Source organism: Pempheris klunzingeri, chromosome 4 (genome assembly GCF_042242105.1).
Source record: "Pempheris klunzingeri isolate RE-2024b chromosome 4, fPemKlu1.hap1, whole genome shotgun sequence".
Taxonomy (NCBI): Eukaryota; Metazoa; Chordata; class Actinopteri; order Acropomatiformes; family Pempheridae; genus Pempheris; species Pempheris klunzingeri.
In genome coordinates, this window is record NC_092015.1 from 20,282,201 (window position 1) to 20,297,215 (window position 15,015).

Consider the following 15,015-nt stretch of genomic DNA (forward strand, 5'->3'; position numbering starts at 1 on the left):
CTCGCGCGATTATAGATTCTGTTATGGGTTCTCGAGGTATTTTCAGCTGAGTGAGTGAAAGTCTGGCAACTTTGCAAAGCTCGCAACGTTTTATGAGCTGATTTATGCACATTTTCAAGATGAAAGCGGCCTGATGGAGCAAACAAAACATCAAGCAGATGAGGAGTAAAAGTGTAATAAAGATGAATGAAGGCTTGAATGAAATGACGACAGAGTCATTGGAATATTTGGAGCTTCATGGCTTGCAGTGAGTACGTGTCACTTTCTGGGTGAATTAGTCACACCCCTCGCCCAACCGGCCACATCACCACAATCGGCTGGGTGGCTTCTTTGTGGCTTTTTGTTCTAGACAGTTAACATCTCTTCCACTAATGAAAACCATAATGGTGCAAACTGATGGATTGCAGTAAGTGCATGTGAGCCTTAAAACTGTACAGGATGTTGGCAGGACTGGTAAATGGACACAGACGCTCGCCATTCACTCCTGAAGCGGAGCCCCAAGCGGATTTCATTTGTATTCCCACGTTTTCCGAGCAATTTACCTGTGGCTAGTCCCTGCAGAGGCAGTGGCATTTTTGCTTTACAAGTCTCTAGAGTCTGTTGTCAGCTCTGTCAGGTAAAGGTGAAATGTAACTCTTGTATCAAGAGAGGCAACTCCACTCCACACACAGATGATGCACTGACAAAAATATTGAAACGGGCTCAGCTGGCTTGATCCAATATGAATTTGATTTTGAATGATTTGATGATATGTGAGGGATATTAAAGCTCAAGGGATTAGATTTGCACGGCTATGCAATGTGTCTCTTTTGCATCAGTGTGCAATATGTTTCTGTTTTTTTTTTGTTTTTTTCCTCAAAGATTTTCCTCTCTGCCACAGCCTCAGCAACAATAGCTTCATAAGCTTCATAAAGCCGTAGTTACCGCAACTTTGTCGGACAAATCCTCTAAACTTTGTCTGCAACCTGTACTGCAGCCTGCTTTTGTGATTCCCTAGTTGAAAGTAAAGGTGCACGTGCTTGTTTGAATGTTCAGCATCTTTTTTTTTTTTTTCTTTTGGACCTCAGAAAACAGCATGCTACACATAGCAGAAAAGGTGAAACTCCAAACCTTTCACAGTTATGTTCAACCCAAAGGCTGGGGGACTGGGAGACATTAGCAGGTAACAGGAGAAGCCCCCATGGGATGAGCGGAGAGAGTTGGTGGGTATACCAGTGAAAGATGCTGTCACTCCCCACATCTATGACCTCCACATATTATTCCTTGTACAGCTCCACATAAACTAATGCAAAAAGAGAGACACCACAAAAACAATAGCTCAGTCCCAGGGGAGCCCATATCCATTTCTTGTCAGATCAGTTTAAGACACTCATATATTAGCTCAGACCTCGTTCTGTCACCCTGTGCCCCCTGGCTCGAGTGCGCAATGACTGATTTGTCCAGAGAAGAGGACATTATTGCTCAATAGGTGATAACAAACGGTTAATCTGTAGCGCTTTTTAATAATCATCTGACATTAACTGGAAGCAGCTGGTAGTGGTATTTATAGAATGATCTGAAATTTCATTGTATCTGTTATCCAGCTGCCGAGAGTGCATCTGGCAAGCAGCCTGCTATACCTTGGAAGCCTTAGCCATTTTTCTCTCTCTTTCCCAGCCCTCGATCCCTTCATCTCTGTGTATCATTTGTTGCCTCGCAGAAAGTGTTTTCGTTGAATATAAAATGATAGCAAGGTAAAGTTTGGCCTGCACCTCTAAGCTACCCTGGATAAAGAGGATTGGCTTTAAGAAGGAAAGGAATCACAGCATTACTGCAGTCTATGCAGAAATGACAAACAGCTAACCTTATCAGTGCAGCAGGGTCCGCTTTCCCCTGCTGCATTAGATGTTTCATTACTTTAAATATACTGTGCAACCTTCGCAGCTGCACGTGCTTCACTCAAATCTAACTGTAAATGTTCTTATGAGAAGTATTTTCTTCAATAAGAACATGTTAAGTAATTTCAAATTTTTGTACGGAATATGTCCTGTCATCAGAGCAGACACCCTAAAGAGCTATTTACAGTACTCAGTGTCAAAGTTGTAAATTATATGGCCAGTTTTAGGGTTGGTTTGGAAGCTCTCTTGTGGCTCTCTATCACATTTTTATGGAATACAGTTCCTTAAAGTGAAATTCCATGCAAAAGTAGAGTTCCCACATGTTTCAGCTATGGTAGACAGTTTAAGCTGCAATAGCAGATAAGAAAATTTCTCCCTCGGACACAGGCACAAAGGAGCTGTAACTCCGATCTGAGATAGTCATCAAGTCATTCCTTACATCCTTTACATTTAAATGGTTTTATGTATATAAATACATGTGTTTGAGGTCTGAGGTCAACAATATCACAGCGCCTATGGATCTGGTCTGACCTGTCTGCGGTGAGTTGTCATGGTTGCTTAAACCCTATGCTGTGTTTGTGCATTCAGTCTCTCAAAGTTGATTGCACAGTTTATTGAAGACATCACAGATTTTTGGTTTTGGGCCTCTGAAAGGAATGTGTTGAAAACCTGTGTCAGTGTGGATTTTCCAAAATTTTTCATTGAACGTGATTCTCTCATTCCAGCAGCAATAAACAAGGTAAAGGTAAACATAAATGCTTTAGAGGGGGTTGTATATTACACACTCACACGCACACACACAATTTAGTTTAGTCCGCAAGTCCACAAATCTAAATAGAGGATCCACTTTTGCATGTCACTTTGCACAGCCGTGCTATTCTCTCCAACAGACACCAACCTGAGGCTTTACACAAGAAAACACACACACACTCACACACACACACACACACACACACACACACACACGGATGCAAACATACCATGCTAAGTGGGTCTAATATTTACAGACTGCCTGTCTAGTGAATCTGGCCAAGGAGATTTCTCTGAATCCTCCCAAAGTCACGCTACACCCAGATCTGTGGAATGCCACTCCCTCTGTTATGTCTCCCTCTGGATGAAACCATTACAGATGACCTAAGTAGGCCTCAGACAGCAACACGTCAAAAAGCAACAATCTATTCACATATAACGGGTGAAAACTAGTTATGCATATACGTTGTATACGTGAAATATAAAGCCATATAAGGGAGGCTATTGGAAAGGCTATTAGAAAATGTGTAACTCTTTTTAGCATAAATAAATGGTATTCATGTGTAGAATACTACCTCAATACCTTTGTTCATTTCTAATCAACCAAAATGCTTTGAAATATGTGTGTAATTATACTGCCAGAGGACACATGGGAAATTTCAGTAGCTCAGCTAATTGAAAAAAACGAAATGACTATTTGATAATAAATACACACATACACAGACAGAATAAGATACAACACCAAAAGTAAGTAGTTGAAAACTTTAAGCAAGTGAGAAGAGATATCAAAAGAGTTAAGAATTCATAAGCTAAAAGTAATGGATACAATTTTGAAACTACCAGCTTAATCTGCCAATCCAAGTGGTTGTTATGTGAACGCAAACTTGACCAAACCATCTTTAATATAGACAGATCGATAATCTAAATAATGTCCGTGAAGCTGCACTTGAGTTCAGCTGACCAGTCTATGGAGGTTCATTCGACAAAAAAGGTTCGACACCACCGATTTCCTGTATGTAAAACAGTGCTTTATGTAAAAACACATACATGGTTTAATGTGACAGGTTGTGGGTTAGTCTTTTGGTGTGTGTCTTACGTATGCCTTACTGTCAGTTTTGTAGTTCAGTTTTAGCTTTATGTCTCTATGTCAGTGTGCTTTTACACCGAACGCCCTAAAGATAGCTTAAAATATGTAGTAATGTCAAGCTGTCATTCCCTTTAGGCTGTTTTTTTTTGTTTGTTTTTCTGTCAACACCCTTGATTCAGCGCGGAGTCGTCTGCAGAGAGCTGTGACAGAGCTTCTGAAGAATGTGTGTTAAGTTTTCGAACACGTGGCCCCGTCTGACTGACTTTGGTGTCAGTGTGGCACGTTCCAGTGAGGTGCACATTAGGACCTCGCTGGCTCACAGTCTGTTGCTGTTGGAGCGCTGGGCCACATATTTGAGCCACATGTGTGTTTGAGACAGGGAGCCCAAATGAAACACACATTGGGACGCAGAAGTGCTGCGTCTGCAGTTGCATTCCTGGAAGCAGACCCACGGGCTGACAAAGATAGGATAACTGTCACGGTCGAAATGGCATTCCGGGAATCATTTGATGTGCATCTCATTGTTATAGTTTTATTTCTTTTTGAATAGTTTGGAGGCTTTGCTACTGTGTCTGGTTTTTATGTCTTGCTGCAGTGACCCTCGTTTTTTGACAGAGGGCAGCAGTAAGCCATTAAAAAAATGAACATGCTCCGTTTTTTGGTCTCAGACCAGCGCCACATGCCAAAGACACGCCATGAACTTAAGTTGATCACACTGCCTAATTTGTCCAATTTAAGCTTGTTTGATTCATTGGTTGAAAACTGTCTGTCAGAGATGAGCCAAACCGCCATTCGCTCTAACTCCAGAGCATATTTGAAAGTCCGCCAGCCATATTTGGGGTTGCACGCACATTACTGGTTTGAAACAATATGTCAGTTTGGAGTGTGACTTAATTTGAGCAATAAGCAGATATGTTGGCTGAGCCATCTTGGTATTGTTTTACAAATTGGTTGACAAGAGGGCTAACAAGGGTTAAAAGACACCATCAACCTTTTATCATAACATTTTTTCTCTCATATCTTCAGGATTGTTGTGTTGGCCTCTGGAGACCCTTTTATTACTGCAGTCTGCCATATAAGAGAATCTAAGGGTCCTTATGGGTCCCCTTAAGAGTTTACATCACCCTATACACCCAGTGTGTGAAAAGTAATCTTCTCTATGACAGGCTGTAAAGACAGTCATAAGTTTATGCGTCCCTCTTCTCGCAGCAGATTTCCGATCACAGCTTGAGCTTCATTCAGCATTCAGAGGTTTCATTCGGCATTTCATGTGTGAAATTCAAACCACCAACGCTGTCGTCAGTTAAAAGCGTTGCCACTAAGTCTTGAACAGTTGTTTTATTTTTACTGGAATCAAAGCCAAATAGCTTAAGGTTTGTGCACTAACTATATTTAGATCAACCAATCAATCATGGGTGCTTATTCTTGACTTTTTTGGGGGGGAAATCTGATCAAGAATAATGCAGAAAAGTTAAAGATCAGCAAGATCGCCCTATCAGCAGAGACGTGTCGTGGTGCAGCCCAGTGGAAAAAAACTGACATCTACTAACGTTGCACTCTGAGTACATGTGTATTACCAGCATCGTCTCTGACCTCCTTAGTGACTCATGATGTTTCTGATCAAGTGTTCAAAAGGGGGCAGATACCTCCTGTCTCTAGCAGGGAGCAGTGCATGTCGTCGCAGAGTGAGATGGATGCTGCGGTGCTTGTTGGGTAGGACAGAGGGAGGTCAGAACATTAAAATGCTCAGAGAACTGACCGTACTTGTTGCCGTTCCCCTAAGGCCCCTCAAGAGCCCGTTCTCGCTTGTCTTCATAAACGGGAGGTTACTCGGGTGCGAGCGGGGGGGTGGGGGTGGGGGCTCACTGCTGCAAGGGGTCATGTACTTGAGCTTGGCATTTTTCATATTTACATTGCTTGATAGTTTAAGGAGATCTGTTTATGATATTTTCCCCCACACTGTTTGTTTGTAGTTCTTTCTTCTCAACTAATGCTGTCCTCCATCTCCCTCCCTCCTTTGCCCTTTCTTTTCTTCTATCTCTTTCTTCTGTCAGTGTGATATCCTGCACTGTAGGTTTATGAATCAACTCTTTAAACGATTCTCTTCACTTTTCTGCATTGCATCTGATATACTTAATCTAACGATATATATTCTTGTATCTACATTCGGACACATTTGAATGTGAAGTTTCCAGAAAAAAAAATTGATGGCTGATAAAAACATAGCTGGCTGTTGTGACTGTGAAGTGAATAGAGACAGAAACCAGACTGTTTGTGATTGCAGCAGCAAGTCTGTTTCCCCAGCAAAAAAAAAAAAAAAAGAAGAAAAAAATAGGCCACAAAATTTTGAGGCAGATCCATTTCCACTGCACTCAGTTTACTTTTAACTGTTTCAGCCCGTCTGTCCCACACCTGGTCGCTGAGCGTGGCACTGAACAGAGCACGCTCTGTTCTGTGCCCAGACAAATCTGCCGAGCCATACGGAAAATAAATCAGCTCCACATTCATTAAACAAAAAACCTGTGAGCAGATTTATTTCATTATTGGGTCTCTCTCATTTTTAGCATCCGCTTAGCTTTTTCCCTTCTCCCTTCTATTTTTTTTTTGGCCTCACATTCAGCAATTTAACCCTCTAAGGTAATCATCCATCTCATTCCTTTTGGCCTCAACCGTGCCTCTCCAGTGGATCCTCTTCAAAGGGAACTAGTGTATTGGGTTTTGCGCCTCCACCTCTTTGCTATCGCTTTTGCTGTGGTTTGTGAGGTGCCGTGAAAAACGCTGGCCCAGCCACGTAAATTGCTGCATTAATGACCCAGTGAAATGTCCCCTACCAGGAGAGCATGGGCTCTCTGAAACAACACAGGCGAACCTGCACAAATATGCTTCTCTGTTTATGGAGAGGCAAAGCCCTCATGGAAATAATCGGCCTATTAGGGTCAGATATTTCAAAGTGTGCTATCTGTTTTCCCTCTCTACCCTCGCTTATGGTCTTTGAAACAATTCCCATGCCCCATCCCCCAGCGGCAGCACTTCTCTACGATAAAATCCATCGCTCACTAATTCCCTCTCTCTCTTTTCTCTCTGCGTCTCTTTGCGCCGTTAAAAAGTGTTGATTTGCTATCATTGTGACTTTGCGATGCTGGCGCGCATTGAGGTCACAGAGCAGAGTAACTGTGAAACCACAGCCCCAAATCTGAAATTCTTGTGAAAATAAACATGGAGGTATGTCAGTTTCATTTAAAGTCGTAAGAGATTGTGTTGATTTTGATTTTCACTCCCTTTCCTTTCTGAAACTTTACTGCCGAACACTCAGATAATGGTAATAAGTCATGAAAGCAACAGTTGAGAAAAACAAATAGTGGTTGTAGTTTAACTTATTATTGTTGCTGGAACTTGACTGCGGCTTTTGAGAACTATCACCTGCTTTGCACAAATCTAATGGCCTGCGTCTTCCCAGCTGCTGACAGTACAACTAACTTTGAGCCGCTATCAGCTCCATCCTCCCAGCGACCTCTGAGGAAGGAAGCAGGGGCAGGCTGCATTAGTGCACCACAAGTTTTGCACTGCCATGTCCTGCAGGGACACTGTTGGTTATTTTTGGACCGAGGGCGGATCACGTTACGACTACAAGAAGACCCCTCAGACAGGAAATCACCCAGCACGCCACCCAGCAGCTCCTGCATTCTTGGCCCTCAGCCCAACTGACAGAACACTAGTTGGTGATTCAGCCCCATATGCAGACAGTGATCAGAGAAAGGAAAGCCCAGCAGAGCAAGAGAGCCATCTTCTTTTCAACTCCGGATGACCTCTTCCCCACTGAAATCTCTGCACACACAGCCCATCAGTCCTGTGTGACACGAATATATATCACCACACCCTGTGAGCTCGGGCACGCAGTAGTTTGTGGTGCAACATATGATGGGTATATTTCAAAGCAGAGATCACAGTAGATTATTACACATTTAGTCTAACAAAAAAATGAAGCCATTATTATATTATTTTGTGCAGAGCCGAATTCATTATTCCGGTTTTGTGTGCATGTACTGTACAAACTGTACTCTGTAAGATTTGTGTTAAATTTGGTTACAAGGTGGCTCACCATAAAGTGACAGTATGCAAATACCTACAGCTGTACCCATCAGTGTCCCACTAGGTCACTCATATTACTCTGTAAGCATCCGTGCAGCTTGTTTCGCAGCTTGTCATGGTGAGGAAGGCTAACACTTGCACAAACTACGGTATGAAATTCTGTAATGGTTTACGGAGGTGAAAGCAAGATTAAACCAAGCTTTTACATGACTGAAATATTTCCTGGATCATTACCGTACGCCGGCAAGACACTGCATAATGCAGTCATGTGTTGTGCTATTTGTTTCATATGAACATTCCTGGGGTTAGCTGAAGAACCACACAGTTATTATGTGGGAAATATCAAAGGCTGTGCGGCCACCAGGGCTGAAGTGGAGAGCGTGGGAGGTTTGCGACAAACCCCCCGATTTCTATCCATCTGCCCCCGCCGAAAACATGCATGTACTGTATTAGTGTGCGTGTGAGTGCAGCTCGTGTGCATGTCTGTGTGGCGAGTGGAGCCACGCTGTGTCTAATGAGGTTGTTTGGCTGTTTTGCATTGGACTTCCACCCAATTTCAATAGAGCATCAGCACACCCTCAGCCACACACCTCCCGGGGGAAATACTCAGTAACAGCATGTGGAATGTAGTTTAAAATGGGCAATGCATTCATACAGATAAAGAGTTTTATATAAGTTTTATATATTTAAGTATCTGTACGTTGTTAGATTCAATCTGGATACGTTTTATGTGGGGTTTTTTTTTTGTTGTATACTAAATGATTCTTCCGATTGACTCTTCAAGATTGTGGTTTGTGTGTTGTGCATCTCTGCGCCTTTGAGAACAGGAATGTGTGCCAGCCCCTAGTTTATTGGTGTTCACATCAGTGTGACCTCAGGGTGTAAAAGAGCTGTTGCTTCACCATTACTTCACCAGCTCAAGTTACACACCACTCATCCACCCTCGGAGAAGGCAAAGCGGAGGGGACCGCTGCAGTCCTGTCCTCTCTCACGTGAAAACTACCAAAGGCATCATATCTCCACAACGTCGCATAGCATTTGGCATCCATTATGGATTGGTATGTATGGGCAAATAAAATGTCAAACGGATCCCAAATGCACTCTACACTCAACACATCAAATGAGCACACACACACACACACACACACACACACACACACACACACACACACACACACACACACACACACACACACACACACACACACACACACACACACACACACACACACACACACACACACACACACACACACACACACACACACAGTAACTCCTTAGCTACCTTTTTAAGTAATAAATTGTGTCGTCAGAGATATCTGTAAATGATCTTGTCAGCTCACATTTGCCCCTGCCCTGTGACCACAATGTGGAAATATGCATAATCACCTCTTATTGGCTAGAACAAGAAGATACTCGACACCATAATAAATGCTGTAAATGTGCATGTCCTTGTGAGTCCGTCTGTATGCACAGTCCTCAAAAGTACAGTAGTCAAAGAGATATAGCATGTGGTGTTGGGTTGCAGCTCAGTAAAGGGCGTTCTGAACGTTGCTGACACCTATATTGCTCTGAATATATGGGCCCAGTTTATGAACCTCACCACGTCACCCTCCATGTCTACTGAAATGTGCTTCTCAAAAGAATCACACAAGCAGAACCACAGAGAGTGCAACACATCCCCATCACCGTAGCTTCTTTTAGCTTCCTTTCATGTCCATTAGCATTAAACCAGCAAGGTAATGGGTGTGAAGAGATGAGAACCTATGCTTTGGGGATAATGTAGAGCTCTAAATGAGCCATACATCTTATTGGGTTTTTTTTCCTCAGACAAGTGGCACATTGCCTCACATCTCAAATACTGGTATCCATCCACTGTGTGGATGGGCCACAGCTGAGGAAGGTAGACAACAGCACAGAAGCTAGCTATAAATAAATGGATGAAAGGTGAACTCCGCGCCCATACAGCCTTGGGTAGAGTAGATTCAGAGAAGGTATAGAGAGAGCGAAGAAGAAGGAGTCAACCGTCTCCCCCTCTTTCATCATTTCCCCACTCCCTCCACTCTGCTGCTGCACCAGAACCCACCTTCATTAAAACTCACTAGAAGGTTATGAATGGGCCTGTCTGGCCCGCTGCACAGCCTTGAAAGCCCAGCTGGTTCCTATTAAAGACTCTCACCATGTGCATGTGTGTGTGTGTGTGTGTGTGTGTGGGTGTGGGTGAGAGAAAGCGAGAGAGCCCAGTCATCTGACACTGAGGGGTAACAGGTTTTGGTTAATCCCTGGCAGGTAGCTCTGATGAGACCCAGAATTCAGGTGCTGCCAGAGCAGGGGTAGGAGAAGGGAGGAGGGTAACGGTCTGTAGGCAAAGTGGAGGTGGAGAAAAGACATATAACCTTCTTTTTCAGGCCTTATAAGGTGTCCATCTGAACCACTGAGACCTTTATCTTCCTTCCTCCTCCCAATCCCATCCTCCTCATCCTTGTCCTCCACTTCCTTCTTTTTATTCTCATCATCCTCCTACTTCCACTCTCCCCCTCTCCCCCTTCTTCGTCTCCCACTTTCATCCCCCCCCCCTTCTCCCCAATTCACATCACTTGCCTCTTCCACTTCCTTTCTGCTCTTCTTCTTTCACCTGCCAGGCCTTTGTAATTTATAGTAATAAATAAAAAAAAATGTTTTATTTTTTTTTTTTTTAGTCAGACATTATTTTCCTGGCTGCGATCCAAACACAAGAATGGAATATCGGGCCCCGAGCCAGACGTTTTGGGCCCGTTTTTATGAAAGTGTATAAATCTGAGTGAGCCACAGAGGGGAGGTATATATGCTCAGTCCCATGGCCTTTTGTTCTCATGTTGGTCTCTTATTGCAGCAGCGGGGGGTTTAGGGCTGAAATAAAACTGTTCAAATGAAGAGCCCATGGTACAGTAGCTTCAACTATCATGCAAATGAGAGTAGATTTCATGCATGTCTGAGTCTTAGTGGTCGAATTGTTAAGGAGAATAATGGGGGTGACACGATCACTATGATTATTGATGTAATTACATTACCAATCCGTGTTATCATCTCTGAATTACATGCCTTCATAGACTTTAATGCTGTCGGACTACATGATGGGAGCCCTTCATGTATATTTACTGTATGTACACATGTTAGACCGTGGTAACTATTAAGAACAGAAGAGAAAACATGACAGCATAACTGGTGTAAAACTGCGTAGGTGATATTTGAGCCATCTGTATAGTGCTGAATGTCAGGCTGCTTTGGGTGACAGATGCGAGATGGCTCCACAGCACCGTGGTCCATGGCTACGGGGGGGGGGGGGGGGGGGGGAGAAAGACATGGGAAGATGACATGTCTATATTCATGATAGCACTTTGTTTGTTGGACAATATGGTTTAAATTGAGTCCACTCACACTATCCCCCCTCCCTCTCCCCACTCTGTATTCCCAGGCTTGAGTAAATCGCCTCACTTACATCGAGGTTTACATTCTCATGCCCTCCAAACCACCAGACCCCCGTCTCCCACCCCCTACAAACAGATTCTTTTTTTTTTTCTCCTCCTCTCTTTCTTTCTCCCATCAGTAACACCCTCATTCACAATAGCAACCTATAACCCCCCCCCCCCAATCATCCTAAACTGCTGCACAGTGCAACACATGTGCTTCCAATTAGGTTTTCTTTTGTGGAGAAGCGAGTCTCCTCCGACCACCGCCTCCTTCTTGTATTCACACACCCCCACTTGAGTTCACATGAACACATATGTGTACAAAACATCGGGAGCACCCTCTTGATATTGGCTTACACCCCCTTTTGGCACAATATAATTCTAGTCATCGCATTGCTTAAATGCCTTTTATTGCCCTCTTACCACTCAGTGTTTGAAGAGGATTTTGGTGTAACGGCCAGAATTAAGGAGTGGTGATAGTTCTGGTGCACACGGATTTACCTGATTAATGTATTGGGATGTAAATGGATGGATGTAATGTAGGATGTAAATGCAGATGAGGAAATACAAAAGGGCACAATGTATCCACTGTCAAAATCTCTTTCTTTGCACACACATTTACTCATCCTAACTTATAACACAACAAATAGCCTAACAATGCAAATGATTACTTGTTCCCAGCAGTCACATTATGTTCTGTTTGCATCCAAGTCATCATAGTGTGTCCCTTTGGAGCTGTTACTGTATTGTAGCCCACTGAGAGTCACACTGTAGATGTTCAGACAGTCACCAACTTTGTGAAGTTCTGATAGTGACCACTAGAGGAGCCCATATGACACATTAACACCACAGTCTGCTCAGTGACAAACAGTCAAACTTGTTGCCGGTGTAGAAGTCCACAGCAGGGGGGCTTCTTATTTGTCACACCTCAGTGACATCCCTGCAATCAGCTTTGCAGTCATCGTCCAAGCACTAATGCTTAATATGGTCTCCCTTCGTTCTGCCAAGGAGGCCTTCTATCACATATCATTCAATACTGCAGACCATTTTTGAATAAAACGGGATCATTTGAGCATATGCATGCACATGCTCGTTAGTTTTCTGTTTAGCAGTGACTCACATAGCAGCATTGTCTAAGTGTAGTTTTCTAGGCCGCTATGCTGTGGTTTGTGATTGAAATTATTGTTGCCAAGGAAACGTTCTAATTTGGCTTCTTTGTTGACATTGTGGTTTGAGCAACAGGTGCCTGTTATTTTTGGTTGCGTTGTTGCAAGGTGCCGTGTTAAAGTACCTTTGTTAGTGTGCGTGTGGGTGTGTATGCATGCATGCATGTGTATGTGTGTGTGTGTGTGTGTGTGTGTTTGCAATGGTGTATGCACACAAGTCTGTGTACTGATGTGTGTCCTACCATGCTACTTTTGCATCTTCAGAGGGACAGAAATACACAGCCGCTAGCTGACACAAGCAGGAGCAAATAAGGCTCTGAGCTCCACACCCATGGGATCTATTGCATTTGTTTACCAACCCCCCTTGAAGGTGTGAGATTTAAAAAAGGCTCTTTAAACCTCTGTTCGGCTCATACAATCAGGCACACGGGGGAAAAAAATCAGGTTACCAAAGTCGTTAGAATCAACCGCCACTCAACTTGACCTTTCAATTTTTCCATTCCTCTGTTTCACTGAGCTGATGCATAAAGGTTTGAGCTGACATAAGGGTTTGACCTCACAAACACCAGAATGTTTGTGAGCAGTCGGTGCTCGCCATTAATTTAAATGACAGATGTTAAAACAGCATAGATCCTGAGACGCAGAGTTTGCACAATCCAAAGTCAACATCTTGTTTTCAAATATAACTGGTACTCTGACATTCTACAGATCTAGCTACTATATACTGAATGTTTGCCATTGCAGGCTATGTTAAGCAGGCAATACACAGAGCGTGAACACATTTGAACTGGGTCAAAGGACAAATTTAGAAAGTAGTTGTGCAGGCAATTTTTGGCATAGATGGTTCTGTTATCTTGTTCTTTTTGTGTGTGTGTGTGTGCTCTATGACTATTTAGTATTGTATAAAACTACATACATCAGATCATTCCCAAAATACTGAGACACATATGTCTTATGTGACATTTTACATATTTATACTCCACTGGCTTAATTATGGTCTTGCAGTAAGATGCTGTACTGCATGTTGTTAAGACTTAAACTGGAATGCCGAGACAATTCAAAGTGTTTTACATAAGACAAAGAGATGCATAAGAACAATTTAAACAGCAATTTAAAACACAACAATGAACATTAAGACAAAATGGTTCTACCAGCTGACTGCTTCCTAAACAGTGACAAGACCCACTGGGTCCATGTTCTTCCAGCTATATTCTTCCAAAGGTTTAGCACAGTCCTGCCAGTTAAGTCTGACAAATACACACACACACACACAAACTTAAATGTAAAAGCAAACTGTGACTAAGCAGACTTTCCACCACAGAGCTGTCTACACACACATTTTTAAAAGTGCTGAAAGCTTTCTAAAATATCCTGATATTAACAAAGTTAAGCCAAATTCTTCTACTTGTAAGAGCAGCAAACTTAAAAACCAGAGGTAGCAGAAAGGCCCACGCAGTGATGTTTACCACAGCCAGAATGCTGCTTTGAGCATAACCCTGTCTCTGCAGTTAAGTCTGACACACACACACACACACACACACACACAAACACGTATTACCCATAGATGCATAGTGGCATACACATGTACTGACACAAATACACCTCTCTCTTGCTGGTCCCTTCACTCATTCAAGGCATTCAGTGATAAACGGCTCACAACCAGGGGGCTCTTTTGACCTTAGCCACTGTGTCCACCCACCACAGGCCCCAGGGAGCCCACCTCCATCTGACCTCCTGCCTGGCTGATCTATGTCTAAGAGAAAGACAGAGAGAGAGAACACAGGGAAGAAAAAGAAAAAAGTTCTCCCTACCCTGTGACCTCTCTCCAGGCCCTGAGCAGGGAGCTGGGTTGAGCCCACCTCAGCACATAAGGCTCCGCTGCGTGGTGCTTTCCTCCTGTGTTATTCCAACTCTCTGGTTACAGTCCTAAACCCAAGGGGGTCTTTAACGGGGGCCTTGGGATCACAGGCCTGACTGTTAACAGCTCCAAGGTGAAAGGCCTCGGACGCTGCCCTAAGCCCTCCATGTTACATACTCCCCTGGCTTAGCAAACTCCTTGGGGACTCGAGTCTGATCCTTGGGGTTCTCCCCATCTCTTCCATTGTATTATATTACTCTTTGTACACTCTGTAAAAATAGTATTTAGCTTTTTTGTAAACAATTAATCCGATTTTTTTTTTTTTTTACTTTTAAATGCATAGATAATTCAGAATCGTTATGTTAGTGGTAATTAACACTGACCTGTATGTCCAAGGGGAGTCATCAGCAGTGTTTACCTGATTCTGACATGTCATGTAAGTCACCCAAGCACCATCAATATTGTTTCCTCCTCACAAAATGATGGATTGCAGAGGAGAATTTGAACTTCTAATCATTTAAATATATGCATGCATGTCAACCAAATATTCAGCATTTGTTTCGGCCCTTTTCCCGACCTGCCAATTTATCTTTTTGACAGTGCGTCGGTGTGCAGCTCAGTGAAATTCCCATTATCTCTCCAACCATTATCTGCTTATGTACCACATTTAAAGCTGTCAAAGTGAATCCAAACATGGTAATTGATGCGTGATCCTTTTCAAGCCCAAAGACCCTCTGCT